Below are 12218 nucleotides of genomic sequence, written 5' to 3'. Positions count from 1 at the left end.
AACTAGGCTTTCTCATTCTTCCTAACAGATGGCTTTTCTGGCTTCCCTCTATACTTAAGCCATCCAGAGCTGACAGTTAATAGCAGGAAGCAAAATAAGACTTCTGGGTTTCTGAAGTGTCACAGAGAAAGACAAATCACTTTCAGTGTTAATTCACAGAAATTAATCTGGTTACAAACAAACTTGGTTTATATTAGCCTTCGGAATCTTAGGAGATTAGAAAATAGCCTTGTTCAGTAAAATTTTAGATGTGCTATTCTCACTAAAAATGAAAAGTATAACTTGTTTTCTTGAATATGTTCTATTATATATATATTACATATATATATCTGTTTAAAACATATTACTTGTCTTAGGGTAAGCTTCAGGCTAGCTTTAAGCCATTCAACAAGGTGACAAGTCTGCTTCTCTATAGAAACCAGTGAACACTGCCACAGCAAGATAAAATACGCTTATGCATCTCATAAGCATCTCATTTGCTTACAATGGCAGACTCGTGGTTTTTGCAGAAAGTTGGAATTATTTATTCTATCTCAAAATGTTTCCCTCTTCTGTGTGTCAGTTCAGACATGCAGCTAGAAAAAGAAAGTCCATTTGTGAGAAACACATCACTGAAGTGTCCAGTAGGTTTTCTGCACCTGGACTGATAGTGGTACAACATGCAAAGTCACTCGATGGCAAGTTTCCCACATAGATTGCACATGGGTGTATGGGTGGGCTTTAAAAAAATGCAATAGGGACTTGATCACTGAAATAGGATGTTTATAAGATGAATAAGCAAGTAAATTCATTCTCTGTTCTGACTTGTTCAAGATCGAGTTGATTAGCTAAAACTTCAAGTTCTGATTGTTGAATGGACATGTAAAAATACAGCTGACACTTGACTGGCTGATTTATATACAAGTATAAAATGAACCATCAGTAAAAAAGTAAAGCTGGCATAATAGGAATATACTGGTTTTTTATGCAGTTTTGAGATGTCTTTATGCAATGGTAGTGAATCTTAAAGGACTTTTCTTCCTAGTCATTGGGAGCATGGGAGGTACAAAAGTAAAGGAGTCATCATCCACAAAATATTTTTGTAACACAAATCAAGTTGAGAAGATTTCATTTCCAGATATGTTCCTCCTTCCTCACTTGGAGATCACAAACAATTTTTTATACATAAAAAATTTTTAGTAAGATCTGGTTTTGGAATAACTTAGCACATGAGAAAGTAAATCTAAAAGTACTTTATTGAGAAGAATAAGAGGGCAGAAGAGAGGAGGCATTTGATTCATAGGTGTAGGAAAAAAGCTTAGAATAAATTGTCAGCTGCCAGAAATGAAAAATAACAATATTTGTTTCATATTTCACAGGACACAGCCAAGAGCTTTTCATGTTCATTGTTCATGAATAGTTTTGCTCAGAAATTAATATTTTTCTAGGTGACTAATTTTTTTCTGTCTGGTGTGTTTAATGTTAAACATGCTAAACATGTTAAACATTATAAAAAAAGATGTCCTGGTTACCATGGGGATATACTGCTTTTTTTTCCCCCACCTCCCCTGGGTGTCTGTTAAAATGCCAAACCCAAATGAACATGCAGCACTTGCTCGCACTGTGAATGCGTGTTTGTTTCCACCACTGCACACTGTGTCTCGTTAGCACCAGACGTAAGGTTACTCTGAGATTTTCAGTTATAACAAAAGAAATGCACTCATGCATGCCAAAGTGCAAATGAACTGGCAGCTATTAATTCACTTAGTATTTTCAATTAAGTGTTTCATGTAGTATCAAGGTTTACAATTTAACTGTAGAAGCAAGAAATAAAACATGTATTAGCTATGAACTCTTGAGTGCCCTGTCTTCTGAATGAATTTTTAGTAAGGGAAATATGCTCTCTTTTACCTCGTTTGCTTATAGTATAATTAATTTGCTGTCCAACCAAGCAGAGTAGTGGAGATAATCTGTCTTTTGAACTTGATCAGTAGGAATCTGAGCTTCATATGTGACCTTACCTTTGCACACTCAAGTGCAGAGACTGGTCTTCCTAAGCTCTTTCTGTAGATGTTGGAAAAGGTTCAGGTAATAGAGGTATTCTCTGTGCTTCTGCTCTGCTTTTAAGTTAAATCTGAAAAGGGTCTGCTATCATTCTGGATTTGAGCCCTGCACTGGAATCTCTTCTTAAACTGTCGGTGGTGCTGGTGTTCGCTCCTATGTGATGGCAATTTGTTTGAAATTTTATTTAAATCTTTCATGTGTGAGAGGGCCCAATTCACAAGCTTGTCACTGAAGAGCTTTTCTGTTTGGAGGAAATGACCCTAAAGGCTAGGCAGAAGTGTGCCAGGTCTATTTATTTTATTTAGACACTTCTATCTTACTTGAAGACTGTTAATTTATGTTTTTCTGACATTGAACATTCTACATACTGTTTAGAGTAACAACAGAGCCCTTTATTGTGTTGTAAGACCTGAAGGAATATTAAGGTAGTCAAAACAGTAACAGGCATATTCTGTGACCTGATGCACCTTCATGTAGGTTATGCATAATTCAAAACATTAATGCAGAGCCACTATTACCTGAGAGTGCTCCCAAACATGTAACAAAGGGATGTTTCTGTAGGAGAGAGGAAAGATAAAAGGGATTGTTTGGACAGGAGTTGATAATATCTGTAAGGACTAAAACTCCCTGACAAAACTTACTCCAAGCCTGTGTTGATGAGGATGGTCCAGGGAGGTAAATGGAGATGATGCGGGCTTCAGGGTTTTAGTAGCCTTAGGCAAAACCACTGTGCCTATACAGGTCCAGCTCACCCTTTCATCCTGTTTAGTCAAAACTTCCCTAATTCACACAGGTAAAATGTCCCAGAACATGGAACTCTCTGGACTGTTGTTTTCTTGAAGCCTGAGTCAAATTTTGGACACCACAATAATAACACGCTCAGAGAAACTGCAGTAAAGCAAATGAAAAAGATACAGTTGGTTGAAAAAGGTAGCAATATTTCTATTTTGAAATATAAAAACCCACTCTCGAGTAGTAAAAACGAAGAAGAATAATACATTCTGAAAAACAAAGATCTTCCTTTTGGCAGCTTTTATGTTTATTGGGTTGCAATCTAGAATGTTGTTTTTAATAATGCACTACAATCTTGCTGTCATTTCATATCGACCTGACATTGAAGCCTCTACTGAAATTAGAAAAAGCCATTTAAATGGGAATACCTCATATGTGAGGGGTATTTATGCATAGTACTCAATATAGTCTAATTAATTCAATTATTAAAAACAAGTATCAGATTACTTCACTGCAGCTTCTTAGACCAATTTGAATTAGATTGTCTCTACTTTAAATATACAGACAGAAAATGTGAATAATAACTTCCAAAATTCAATTAACTTTTGTGATTGGTAACTTGCTTTTTCAGCATGGACTATGACTAATTTCAGTAACTAAAGTACAATCTGCAATAATCTGTGTGGGTTGCAAGACTCCTGAATTGTCTAATGTACTTACCCTTTATCAGTGACTGAAGATAGTTCTCTTTAATGAAGAGCTGAAATTTTATTTCCCTCTACCTTGTTCCTACCCCCCCCCCCAAAAAAAAAAAAAAAAGGCATAAAACCTAGGCATTCCACACTTAAATGCATCAGTAGAGTATGTCTTCAGGCAGAATAGTTCTTAAAGGTTAGACACAAAACAGAATTGTTTCTCTAAAGGATTTTGCTTCGGGTAAAACCAGTGGAAACATTTCACTGAGGGCAATCTAGCCTTTCTCATATTTATTCTTTATATATGGTAGCTTTAATGGGAAAAAAAATCAGAATGTGGAGGTCTCCAGGGAATAGAGCAGGCAGAACTGAGCAAAACAGAGGACCTATAACAATACATGACATGATTGTGTAAGGATGTGTCATGTATTCAAGCAGAAAATGGTTTTAACTGTTAATTTTTTTTGTTTCCTTTTGTCTCAACAAAAACTATCCTTCCATAACTTTATCTTCTGTAACTATCTACAAGAATGCAAGTACTTTTTCTTCTCTTTCTCCAAAGTGCCACCCATAAAGTACCTACAGACAAAATTATTGAGGTGATGAAGTAATTAATGCAGAGGTTGTGCTGAGCCAGCTCTCATCCAGTCCAGGATGCTTTATTAGGTTTGGGCCATGGAAGTTGACCCAACAGAACCTAATCTGGCTTTAGGAAAATTCTCACTGTCCAAGGCTTGAGTCAGATGAAATAAGCCTCTGGAGCTGAATTGAGCCATAATCTCCCTTGTCCTGCATGCCCTCTTGAAGAACCAGTGTAGATCCAGAGCTGTAGCCAAGAACATAAGCCCCGTTGAACCAGAGCTGGGGCAGGAACCAGTAATAGCTTGTTAATGCTCTTTGGAGAGCATGGGGGAAGAGCAGAGCAGCTGTCAGAACTAACCTAGATGTCCTTAGGCTCAGCTTCTCAATTGTGCTGAGTTCCAACGAGTGAGTTTCATTAATCTTTTGTCAGGAAAAAGAAATCACATATTATCTGCTCTAATAATAGGAGAAGCAATTAAGCAATTTCATGGATTGAGATGGGTGGGGAACAGTGATGTTGCTGCTGAAAGCAGGAGCTTCTTCAAAGCTGGAACTTGTAATATTGGCAGTTCTCCATGCACAAACGTGAGCTAAGGCATCCCACAAACATGGAGGGATATAAAACTTCTGCTCTTGTAGAAAATGCTGCTTTGGGAGGCGTCTGATCTACTAATTTATAGCTTGTCCCATTGTAACTTGATGAAAAGTTGTCATTAACGCCGTTATCCCCTGATGAGAATAGGGGGTGGTTTTGTTGTGGTTTGGGTTTTGTGGTTTGAGATTTTTTTTTCCCACTACCAACATTGATGAAGCCTGAGAATTTGTTATTGCCTTAAAAATGAGTAATATGTAAGGGTGCCCATAATTAATACAGCTACGAGCTACTGGTAAGAGATAGATGCTGTAGCACAGAGGAAGCTGCAGCCACAAGAACTGGAGATGTGACATAGTTTGGGTAGAGTAAATGAGGAACAAGGGACACCAACTGGAAGTGAAAATGTGTTGGAGAAAGCAGTGTGGTGCTGCTAGGCAGGAGTATATTCCTTTACACTTAGGAATTATTTCAGAGCTGCTATGTAGGGAAGGGGCTGCAGGATAGCAGGAGTGAGTAAAAAAGATTTTGAACTGTGGGGACATCCGAGTAGATGTAGAGCCTCAGGCAGCTTCAAACAAAGCAGGTTTCTCCAGGTTTTAATGTAAATTCTTTTGGGTGGAGGTGTTAGTGAACCTGATCTCAGGCATTATTACACATGGGCTGCTTTATCTTCTTTGCATGTTGTTAATTTTCCTCTGGAAGGTTAACAGAGCCAAACTACACAGTAGGTACACAATGGCTGGATTAGATCCAGGGAAAAGCAGGGAGGGTGCAGAGGTGGGGCAAGAGCCTGAGGAGTATCCCTTGCATTAGCAGGAACCATGACCTCAAACATCCACCATTAGCAGGTTAACAGGTCTTTGTTAACCTTCCATCACTAGGCATTGCTGCTTCTTAGGCAAGATGGCAGAACCTAATATTTATAAGTGTGAACTGAAGGCAAATCCTGGTGTAGGGTGTGGTTACAGTATAGTCGGACTGGTTTAATCCTATTGCCAGAAAGTTACTGGTGCCAAAGGAGGATTGCCTGGTTCCTCGCCTCTACTGGCAGCACTCCCTCCCCCATCTCTCATGCTGGCTCTTGTCAGCCCTGTGGTGTGAGTTTAATTTCTAGATGAAAACGAACACACCAGAAACAGGAACAGCTTCTTGGTTTAGGAAATCCAGCTGATTTACCGTGTGTGTAGATGAGCAGCAGAGTGGGCAGTAGGAAAGACTGTGGGGCAGGGATGGAGGAAGTGCTGCCTCCCGTGTCAGCAGCCCCTGGAGTCGGTCAGGTCTGTTGCTCAACTGCATCTTTGCAGCGCCACGGGAATCTGAAAAAAAACCCACCATCAAAACACCCAATCGATTTTGCTGAGAAGCAGCTGAGCAGAAGCCTCAGTTCTCCTGTGGAAGCGCTAAGGCTTGTCTGCAATGCAATAATATCCTCAGCCATTGCAGCTGTTCAGCTAAGTGAGCATATTTCTAAATGGATTGCAAGGCAGAGAGCTTTAGTGCACGCAGGTGCTCCTGCAGTAATGAGAACACCGCTCCTGCTCGGGCACACGCACAACAGGGCTGCAGGAGAGCGGCACAGAATCGAGAGAAAAATTCCCTCTCTCTCTCTCTCGTGGGATTTCTGTTGGTTTGAATTTGATCACAGAAGACTTCCAAGTCAGCAAGATGTAGGGAAAAGTGAGAACTGCTTGGGAGGGTGGAAAAAGCTGCTGAGGTTTTTCTGCAGACTCTGAAGGAAGGAATGTGTCTGTATGACTAGACTTGCAATTTGGATAATTAGGATTTTATTAAATGTGCTTTCTTTAGAAAAGTATCACTTGAATACAGTCACTAGCTACCTTTAAAAGCAACTGAAAATATTCTGCAATAGTTAACTCTGTTACAGACAACTGTTTTACCTAAGGATTTTCCAGCAATCTAGAAATGTTAATTATTATTAAGAGGAAGGTTTTTAAAATTTCATTAGCATTTAACAGAAAACGTGAGTCTCTGTGTTTCTTGTCTGCACAAAACTCTTCCAAATGCATTTTAACTGTGGTGTTTCAGGAAAAAAGCAATGAGAAGTTCAAGAATAGTCAGAGACAGACAGTAGTTTTGTTGTCTCTGTAGGAGTACAGGTAAATGATGTATTAGAACAGGCTGTGGGCGGTAGGTAGTAGTAATTCTTGGTGATCGCACACCGGTGGGCAAGCAGCATTACAGGAAGAAATTTGAAAGCACAATCGATTAATATTTAGTCATAACCCAGAGGACAGGAGTACCCCACGGAGCCTTTTCTTGCGGCACGGCTTGAGTTCAGTCGGGACACCGTGGTGGAAATTATTCTGGAGCTGCGAACCGAGCAGCCCCGCTTTGGGGGCACGAAGCTGGCACTGGGGGCAGGATCACCTCCAGCCAGCCGAGTTCTGCCCCCGAGCCGCGCTCCGCGTCCCGGCAGCCCTGGAGCGTTCCCGCGCTGCCGGCGGCTGTGCCGGAGCCGCCCGCCGTCCCGCTGCCGCCGCCCGCGCGGGCGGAGCTGTGCCCGTCCCTCGGGGCGCCCCGGCGCACACACAGACAGACAGACAGACAGACTGACACCTGCCCGGCCGCGCTGCGCTCCCGGCCCGCGCCGCCGCCGCGCTCCGCCGGCAGGGGGAGCTGCAGGGAGCGGGTCCCGCCGCAGCGCGGGGGGGAGGGGAAGGAAGCGGAAGGAGCCGCCGCCGCGCTGAGGGGAGCAGGCGCTGTGCGGAGCCGCCGCCTGGTGCGGGCGGCACGGAGGGAGCGAGCGGGGCTGCGCGGTCCGGCCGCGCCGAGGAGCGGGCGCCAGGTGAGGGCCCGGCCCGGCCCCGGGGAAAGGGGCGGGGGGGGGCCCCGGGCGGCGGCGAGTTCGGAACCCGCGCGGGGAGGGGGAAGGAGGAGGGAGCGAGCGGGGGAAGCCCCCACGTGACCAGCGCGTGCGGGGAGGAGGTGGCGGCTCGCGCGCCCCGTTCGAATCAGCTGGCCCGCGGTGGCGCCTCCTGCGCGTGCGCGGCGGCCCCGCCTCCCCCCCGGCTTTACGTGTGCGCGCCCCCGGCGCGGCGGCCCCGGGACACGTGCGCGGCGCCGCGGCCGCCATGTTGTGTCTGAGCCGCGCGCGGGCACGGTGCGCGCGCGGGCCGGGCCGCGGGAGGCGGGGGCAGGGGCGGGCGGGGAAGGAAGGCAGGCGGGAAGTCTCGCGAGGTCGCGCGGCTCCCGCGGGAGCGGGCCGGGTGCGGGATGGCGGCGGCGCTGGGCGCGCTGGGTAATGGTACCGGGCCGGGGGCGGGACCGGGACCCGCCGCCCCTCCCGCCGCGGAACGGGCGCTCGGGAGCGGGCGGGGCGCGCGCCCCGGGGAGCGCCACTGGCTCTGCGCCGCCGCCTCCTCCCCCCGGCCCTGCCCCGCCTCACCTCACATCACCCCGTGCCTGCCCCGCGGCCGGCCCCCCTTTCCTCCCCCGCCTCGGGCTCTCCCCGTCCCGCCGCTTCCCCCGCGCTGCTCCGTCCCCGCGACCCGCCAGCCGCGGGTGCCCACAGAGCGCCTCGGGTCGTGCCCCCGCCGTGCCACCCCCGCACCGGCTGTCCCCGAGCTCCCCGCGCTGCCCCGGCCGTGCCCTCTCCTGGCTGCCGGCCCCAGTTCACAGCCGGGGCTCCCGGGCCCTTCCTCGGCCACCCCGCAGCCCCGGGCCCCCGGCAGTGTCCCGCTGTGTCGGCCTGCCCCGCGCCCCTGCCCCGCGCCCCTGCCCCGCAGCCCCTGCCCCGCGCCCCTGCCCGGGCTGTGCCCCGCTCCCTGCCGGGGTTCTGCTGGGCAGCCCAAGCGGTGCCTGCCCCGCAGGGACAGGGGAGCTGATGGTTGAGGATGCAGAGCTCCGAAAGAGAGCTCTTGAACATCCCAAGTCTGCTCTAGATGGAGGCTTTGATATATGTCCTCTTCCAGCACAAACTTGTAACATGCAGTTCTGTTTTCTCTTGTATTTAGAAAAAATATTCCAGTCGTATCCAAGTGTCCCAGCTCAGCAATATTCCCTTTGTCTCCTAATCCTGATCTCTTTTAAGGGAGAGCATATGGTTCTTCTTCTTCCTTATGGTGTTTTGTATTCTGTCCTTGTTTTTATCCAGTAACATTGGCAGATTTTGTAGTCTTGGAGTATTTTGCTAATCTGGTTCTAGGCTAACACATAACAGAGACTAAATTTTTTTAAAGGATATGTTTTTGAGGCTTTGATGCTCCAAATTTTATTTTGTAAATATGATTCCATTTATTAAAAAAGCTAGTAGTTCTTCCATGGTTGTACATATATTTGCATGTTTTCCATTGATATTGTCATTATACTGTACTAATCACTACGTAGCAATTGTTTACTGAGGCTTTTAAGTGAAGCTCTACGTGTACCCTGTATTTTACATTAAATACTGACTTGTGCAACCTCTTAAGAACATGCTTTTTGGGTGTATTTCTAACCTGTGATTGGATACTAGCTTCCCATGCTAGCTGCTCCAAGGACTGGTCATCTAGTAGGGACTGGTAGGTTTGGGATTAGGAAAATGGGATTCTTTACATAAGCAAGTGTAACTTCTGAGAAAAGAAGTTGACAAAGTGCTGTTGTAGTTTGTTTTCAAGTATCTTTCAATCTTACTGTACTGTCTTTTGCATTAATAGTAGTCATACTTGCTTAATCAGAAGTGGAAAAAAGTGTAAGGGAAAAAAACGTGGTGTGTGTTAAACAGCAGGGGAGAAAAATGCATCTCTTTAAAGAGTATGTTGGGAAAATGTTCAAAAAAATAACTATCAGGTGAAAATTGTCACTCAAGTGAAGAAACTTCCCATTACCTTAGAAGGGCTTACAGTTAAGTCAGTTTGACGTGTGTGTGACTTCTAGCAAGTAATTAAGAACCTAAACAACTTTGCTTTCAGGCTTTTTCCAGCACTGTCATGTTTATTCCACAGAAAAATTCTGTGCTTTGAATTTACAGGCTTGAATTTAAAGGCTTTTTGTGAGGAGTGTTATGCTGCGCAACCGTGTGTGTCAGTAAGGAGCAGCAGTGAATGACCTTACATTGAAACACTGCTGATCATTTCTGTTTCTGGTGTTTAGTCTATCATAGGTAGTTGTTGCAATTCTCAGTTGTACCACTGTTAAGTGAAATGATATTTCCTTTGCCTTGCATACTCCACAAGTGTATAATTGCTAAGTGAGAGGCTGTATTAAATAGCTTAATTATTGAGGTATTTAGTGATGGAGCTCAATCGTGTGTCTTGTCTCATCATTTTGAACAGTTCTGGAAAAAGAGAAATAGCAAATGGGATTCTTTGCCTTGATGTTATTATGGATTTAATGTGCAAAAATAACTAGATCTTTATTTCACAGAATTTGGGAATGTGTCCTAATAAGGGCTTTTGTTGTACAGCTGAACAGCATGTGACTGCTCTGATGTTTATCAGTGTTTCTAACATACTTGTGTAGTGAGATTACATAGTGAGATATGCTGTCCTTAGTCTCCTACAGAATGAAGGCTTTACACTCACAGTATTTTCAGGAGATTGAAGTTATTGTGGGGTTTTTTTGGTTGGTTGCTTGGGTTTTTTGGTCCATTTGTCTGTGACTGGTTCTTCAGATCATTTTAGGTACTTAGGTTGACTTCTGATCAATAATAGTTGTGTGGTTGATACAAAGTGGAAAGACTTATACTCTGCTCTTTTCTGATAAGGGAAATAAGAAATGTGTTTCTTAACATTTCTAAAAGTACTGGGGAAGCTGGAACAGAAGTCTTTGCAGTCTGCCCTGCTTCCAGTTGTGCTTTTTTTCTTGTTTTGTTTGGGATTTTTTTTTTTCTTCTTTTAAATTGTCTTTCACATTTCCCAACCCCTCTTTAAGATGTCTAGGACTAATCTATTGAAGTTTGCTTTGTTTTGGTTTTTCCAAAGTCTTGGAATTGTGTGGGAACTAATGATTTAGGTCTCTCTGGTCATAAGGAACCAAATTTGCAAGAGAATTTATTCATCAAGTATTTGGCACTTGCATCCATATATAGAGCTTGCACTCACAGTTCTAGAAATGCAGTACTGTAGGACCTATTGTTCCCTTTCTCTCAGGTTGGTTTAAAACAAATTGTATTATTCCAGACAGATATTTGTAGACCTTGTCCTTAAAAACCTTGAAGAAGAAAAATTCTGCCACTTCTGTAGGCGTGAGTGAAGTTGCAGAAACTGAGAAACTTTCTCACTTCTGTAGTGAGGCTTTTTTTTTTTTTAAGTTTCCAAATTAAGTGTTCTTTGCTGTCAGTCATGCTGCTGCTGATGAGAATTTGGTCCTGGTAAACTTTACTCTAACACTTAAGGGTATATTGTTCCAGTTTTAAGAACGCTGTAAATATGGTTTGTGGTTGACAAACTGCTGTGGTTGTAAAAGAACCATCATGGTAGTTGCAGTTTTCTGAAAACCTTCCTTCTGTTTGAGTTAACTCTAAAAGACACTTCAGAAGTGCAGAGCTGAACATTAAATGGTGTGTTCTTATTGGACACTTGTGTTTCAAACAAAAAGACCTTTAAAAAGATACCCTTATGGAGTGCAGCTTTGTAATCAAAATACTTAGGGTTTGTAGGTTGATTTATATGGTTTGTGTTCAAAATTGGAGTATTATTTAACAGTTTGCATGTAATTGCTTTCCCTCATACAGGCAATTGGTTGTATCATCTGTCCAAAAGCTGAGTAGCTTAACTTACAATAACTGTTCTTTAGAGTTACTTCAGTGTTTTGATGCTCATAATGAATTCAGTTAAACATAAAGCTCAGTGAGTCCAATCCCCTGCCCTTGGAATATATTGGGATCATTCCCTCTGGTGGCAGAGCTCCTCCTTGTGTTGCTTGTTTCAGCAGCTCCATCACTCACCCCATGGTAAAGTTTTACCTAATACTGAATTTCAGTATTTTTGCTTTGCATACAGCTGACTGCTTTGTCTCTTATTGCTTCAGAAAAGAGTTGATTCTCCTTGTAGCAGTGGTTTTGATTGCTATTAGCTGCTCTCCAGTTTTTCTGGTCTTTTGAACCTCATCACAGGACAAAGGAATATGAATGTGGGCAAGATAGACAATTTGATTGTCCAAGATTTTAAAGATGTTGCTAGTAGTTCAGATTAAAGTACAGTATTTAAACACAAATATTTGGTTTTTTGGGGGGTGCATATGTGCTGACCAAGTATCAGTAAGAAGTGTAAAAGCTCATCTTTATATCTTAGTAGCAGAGAAGTGGGATTTTAATAGTATCTTGTCATGAGAAGTAGCTGATTTTTTTGCCTAAGAAGGATGATTGATTTTGTTTAAAACACTTAAGTTGGAAAATTTGAAAGTCAGAGAGGAAGGGAGTGTTTCTGAGAGTTTACCTGTTGGTACATAAATTATAACATCCTGCTTTTTACTGATATTTTAGTTTTATTAGCATATATATATGTCCATGAGAGCTGAATTTTTCAGAGCTAGTGGTGCGGGGATTTTTGTGTGAATTGAAGAATCTCTAGCTTAGGAGGAAAAACAGGGAGCCCAAATTGCAAATTGGAGAAGCTATGCAACTGGGTTAC

General features: G+C 43.7%; 1 protein-coding gene across 3 annotated transcripts in view; it reads left to right on the top strand.

Annotated features, from left to right (window-relative positions):
• The first annotated feature begins 7361 nt into the window (after positions 1–7361).
• Positions 7362–12218, top strand: part of ZZZ3 (zinc finger ZZ-type containing 3) — a 55724-nt gene continuing 50867 nt past the window's right edge. For 2 of the 3 annotated variants that reach the window (XM_066555936.1, XM_066555934.1), the window contains exon 1: positions 7362–7453. The gene's annotated coding sequence lies outside the window, so the exon portion shown is untranslated. Of the gene's footprint in view, positions 7454–7878; positions 7907–12218 lie in introns of those variants that run through there. The other variant, XM_066555935.1, reaches the window with a different exon arrangement.

This window comes from Molothrus aeneus, chromosome 9, assembly GCF_037042795.1.
Source record: "Molothrus aeneus isolate 106 chromosome 9, BPBGC_Maene_1.0, whole genome shotgun sequence".
Taxonomy (NCBI): Eukaryota; Metazoa; Chordata; class Aves; order Passeriformes; family Icteridae; genus Molothrus; species Molothrus aeneus.
This window is presented reverse-complemented; position numbering and strand designations above follow the sequence as displayed.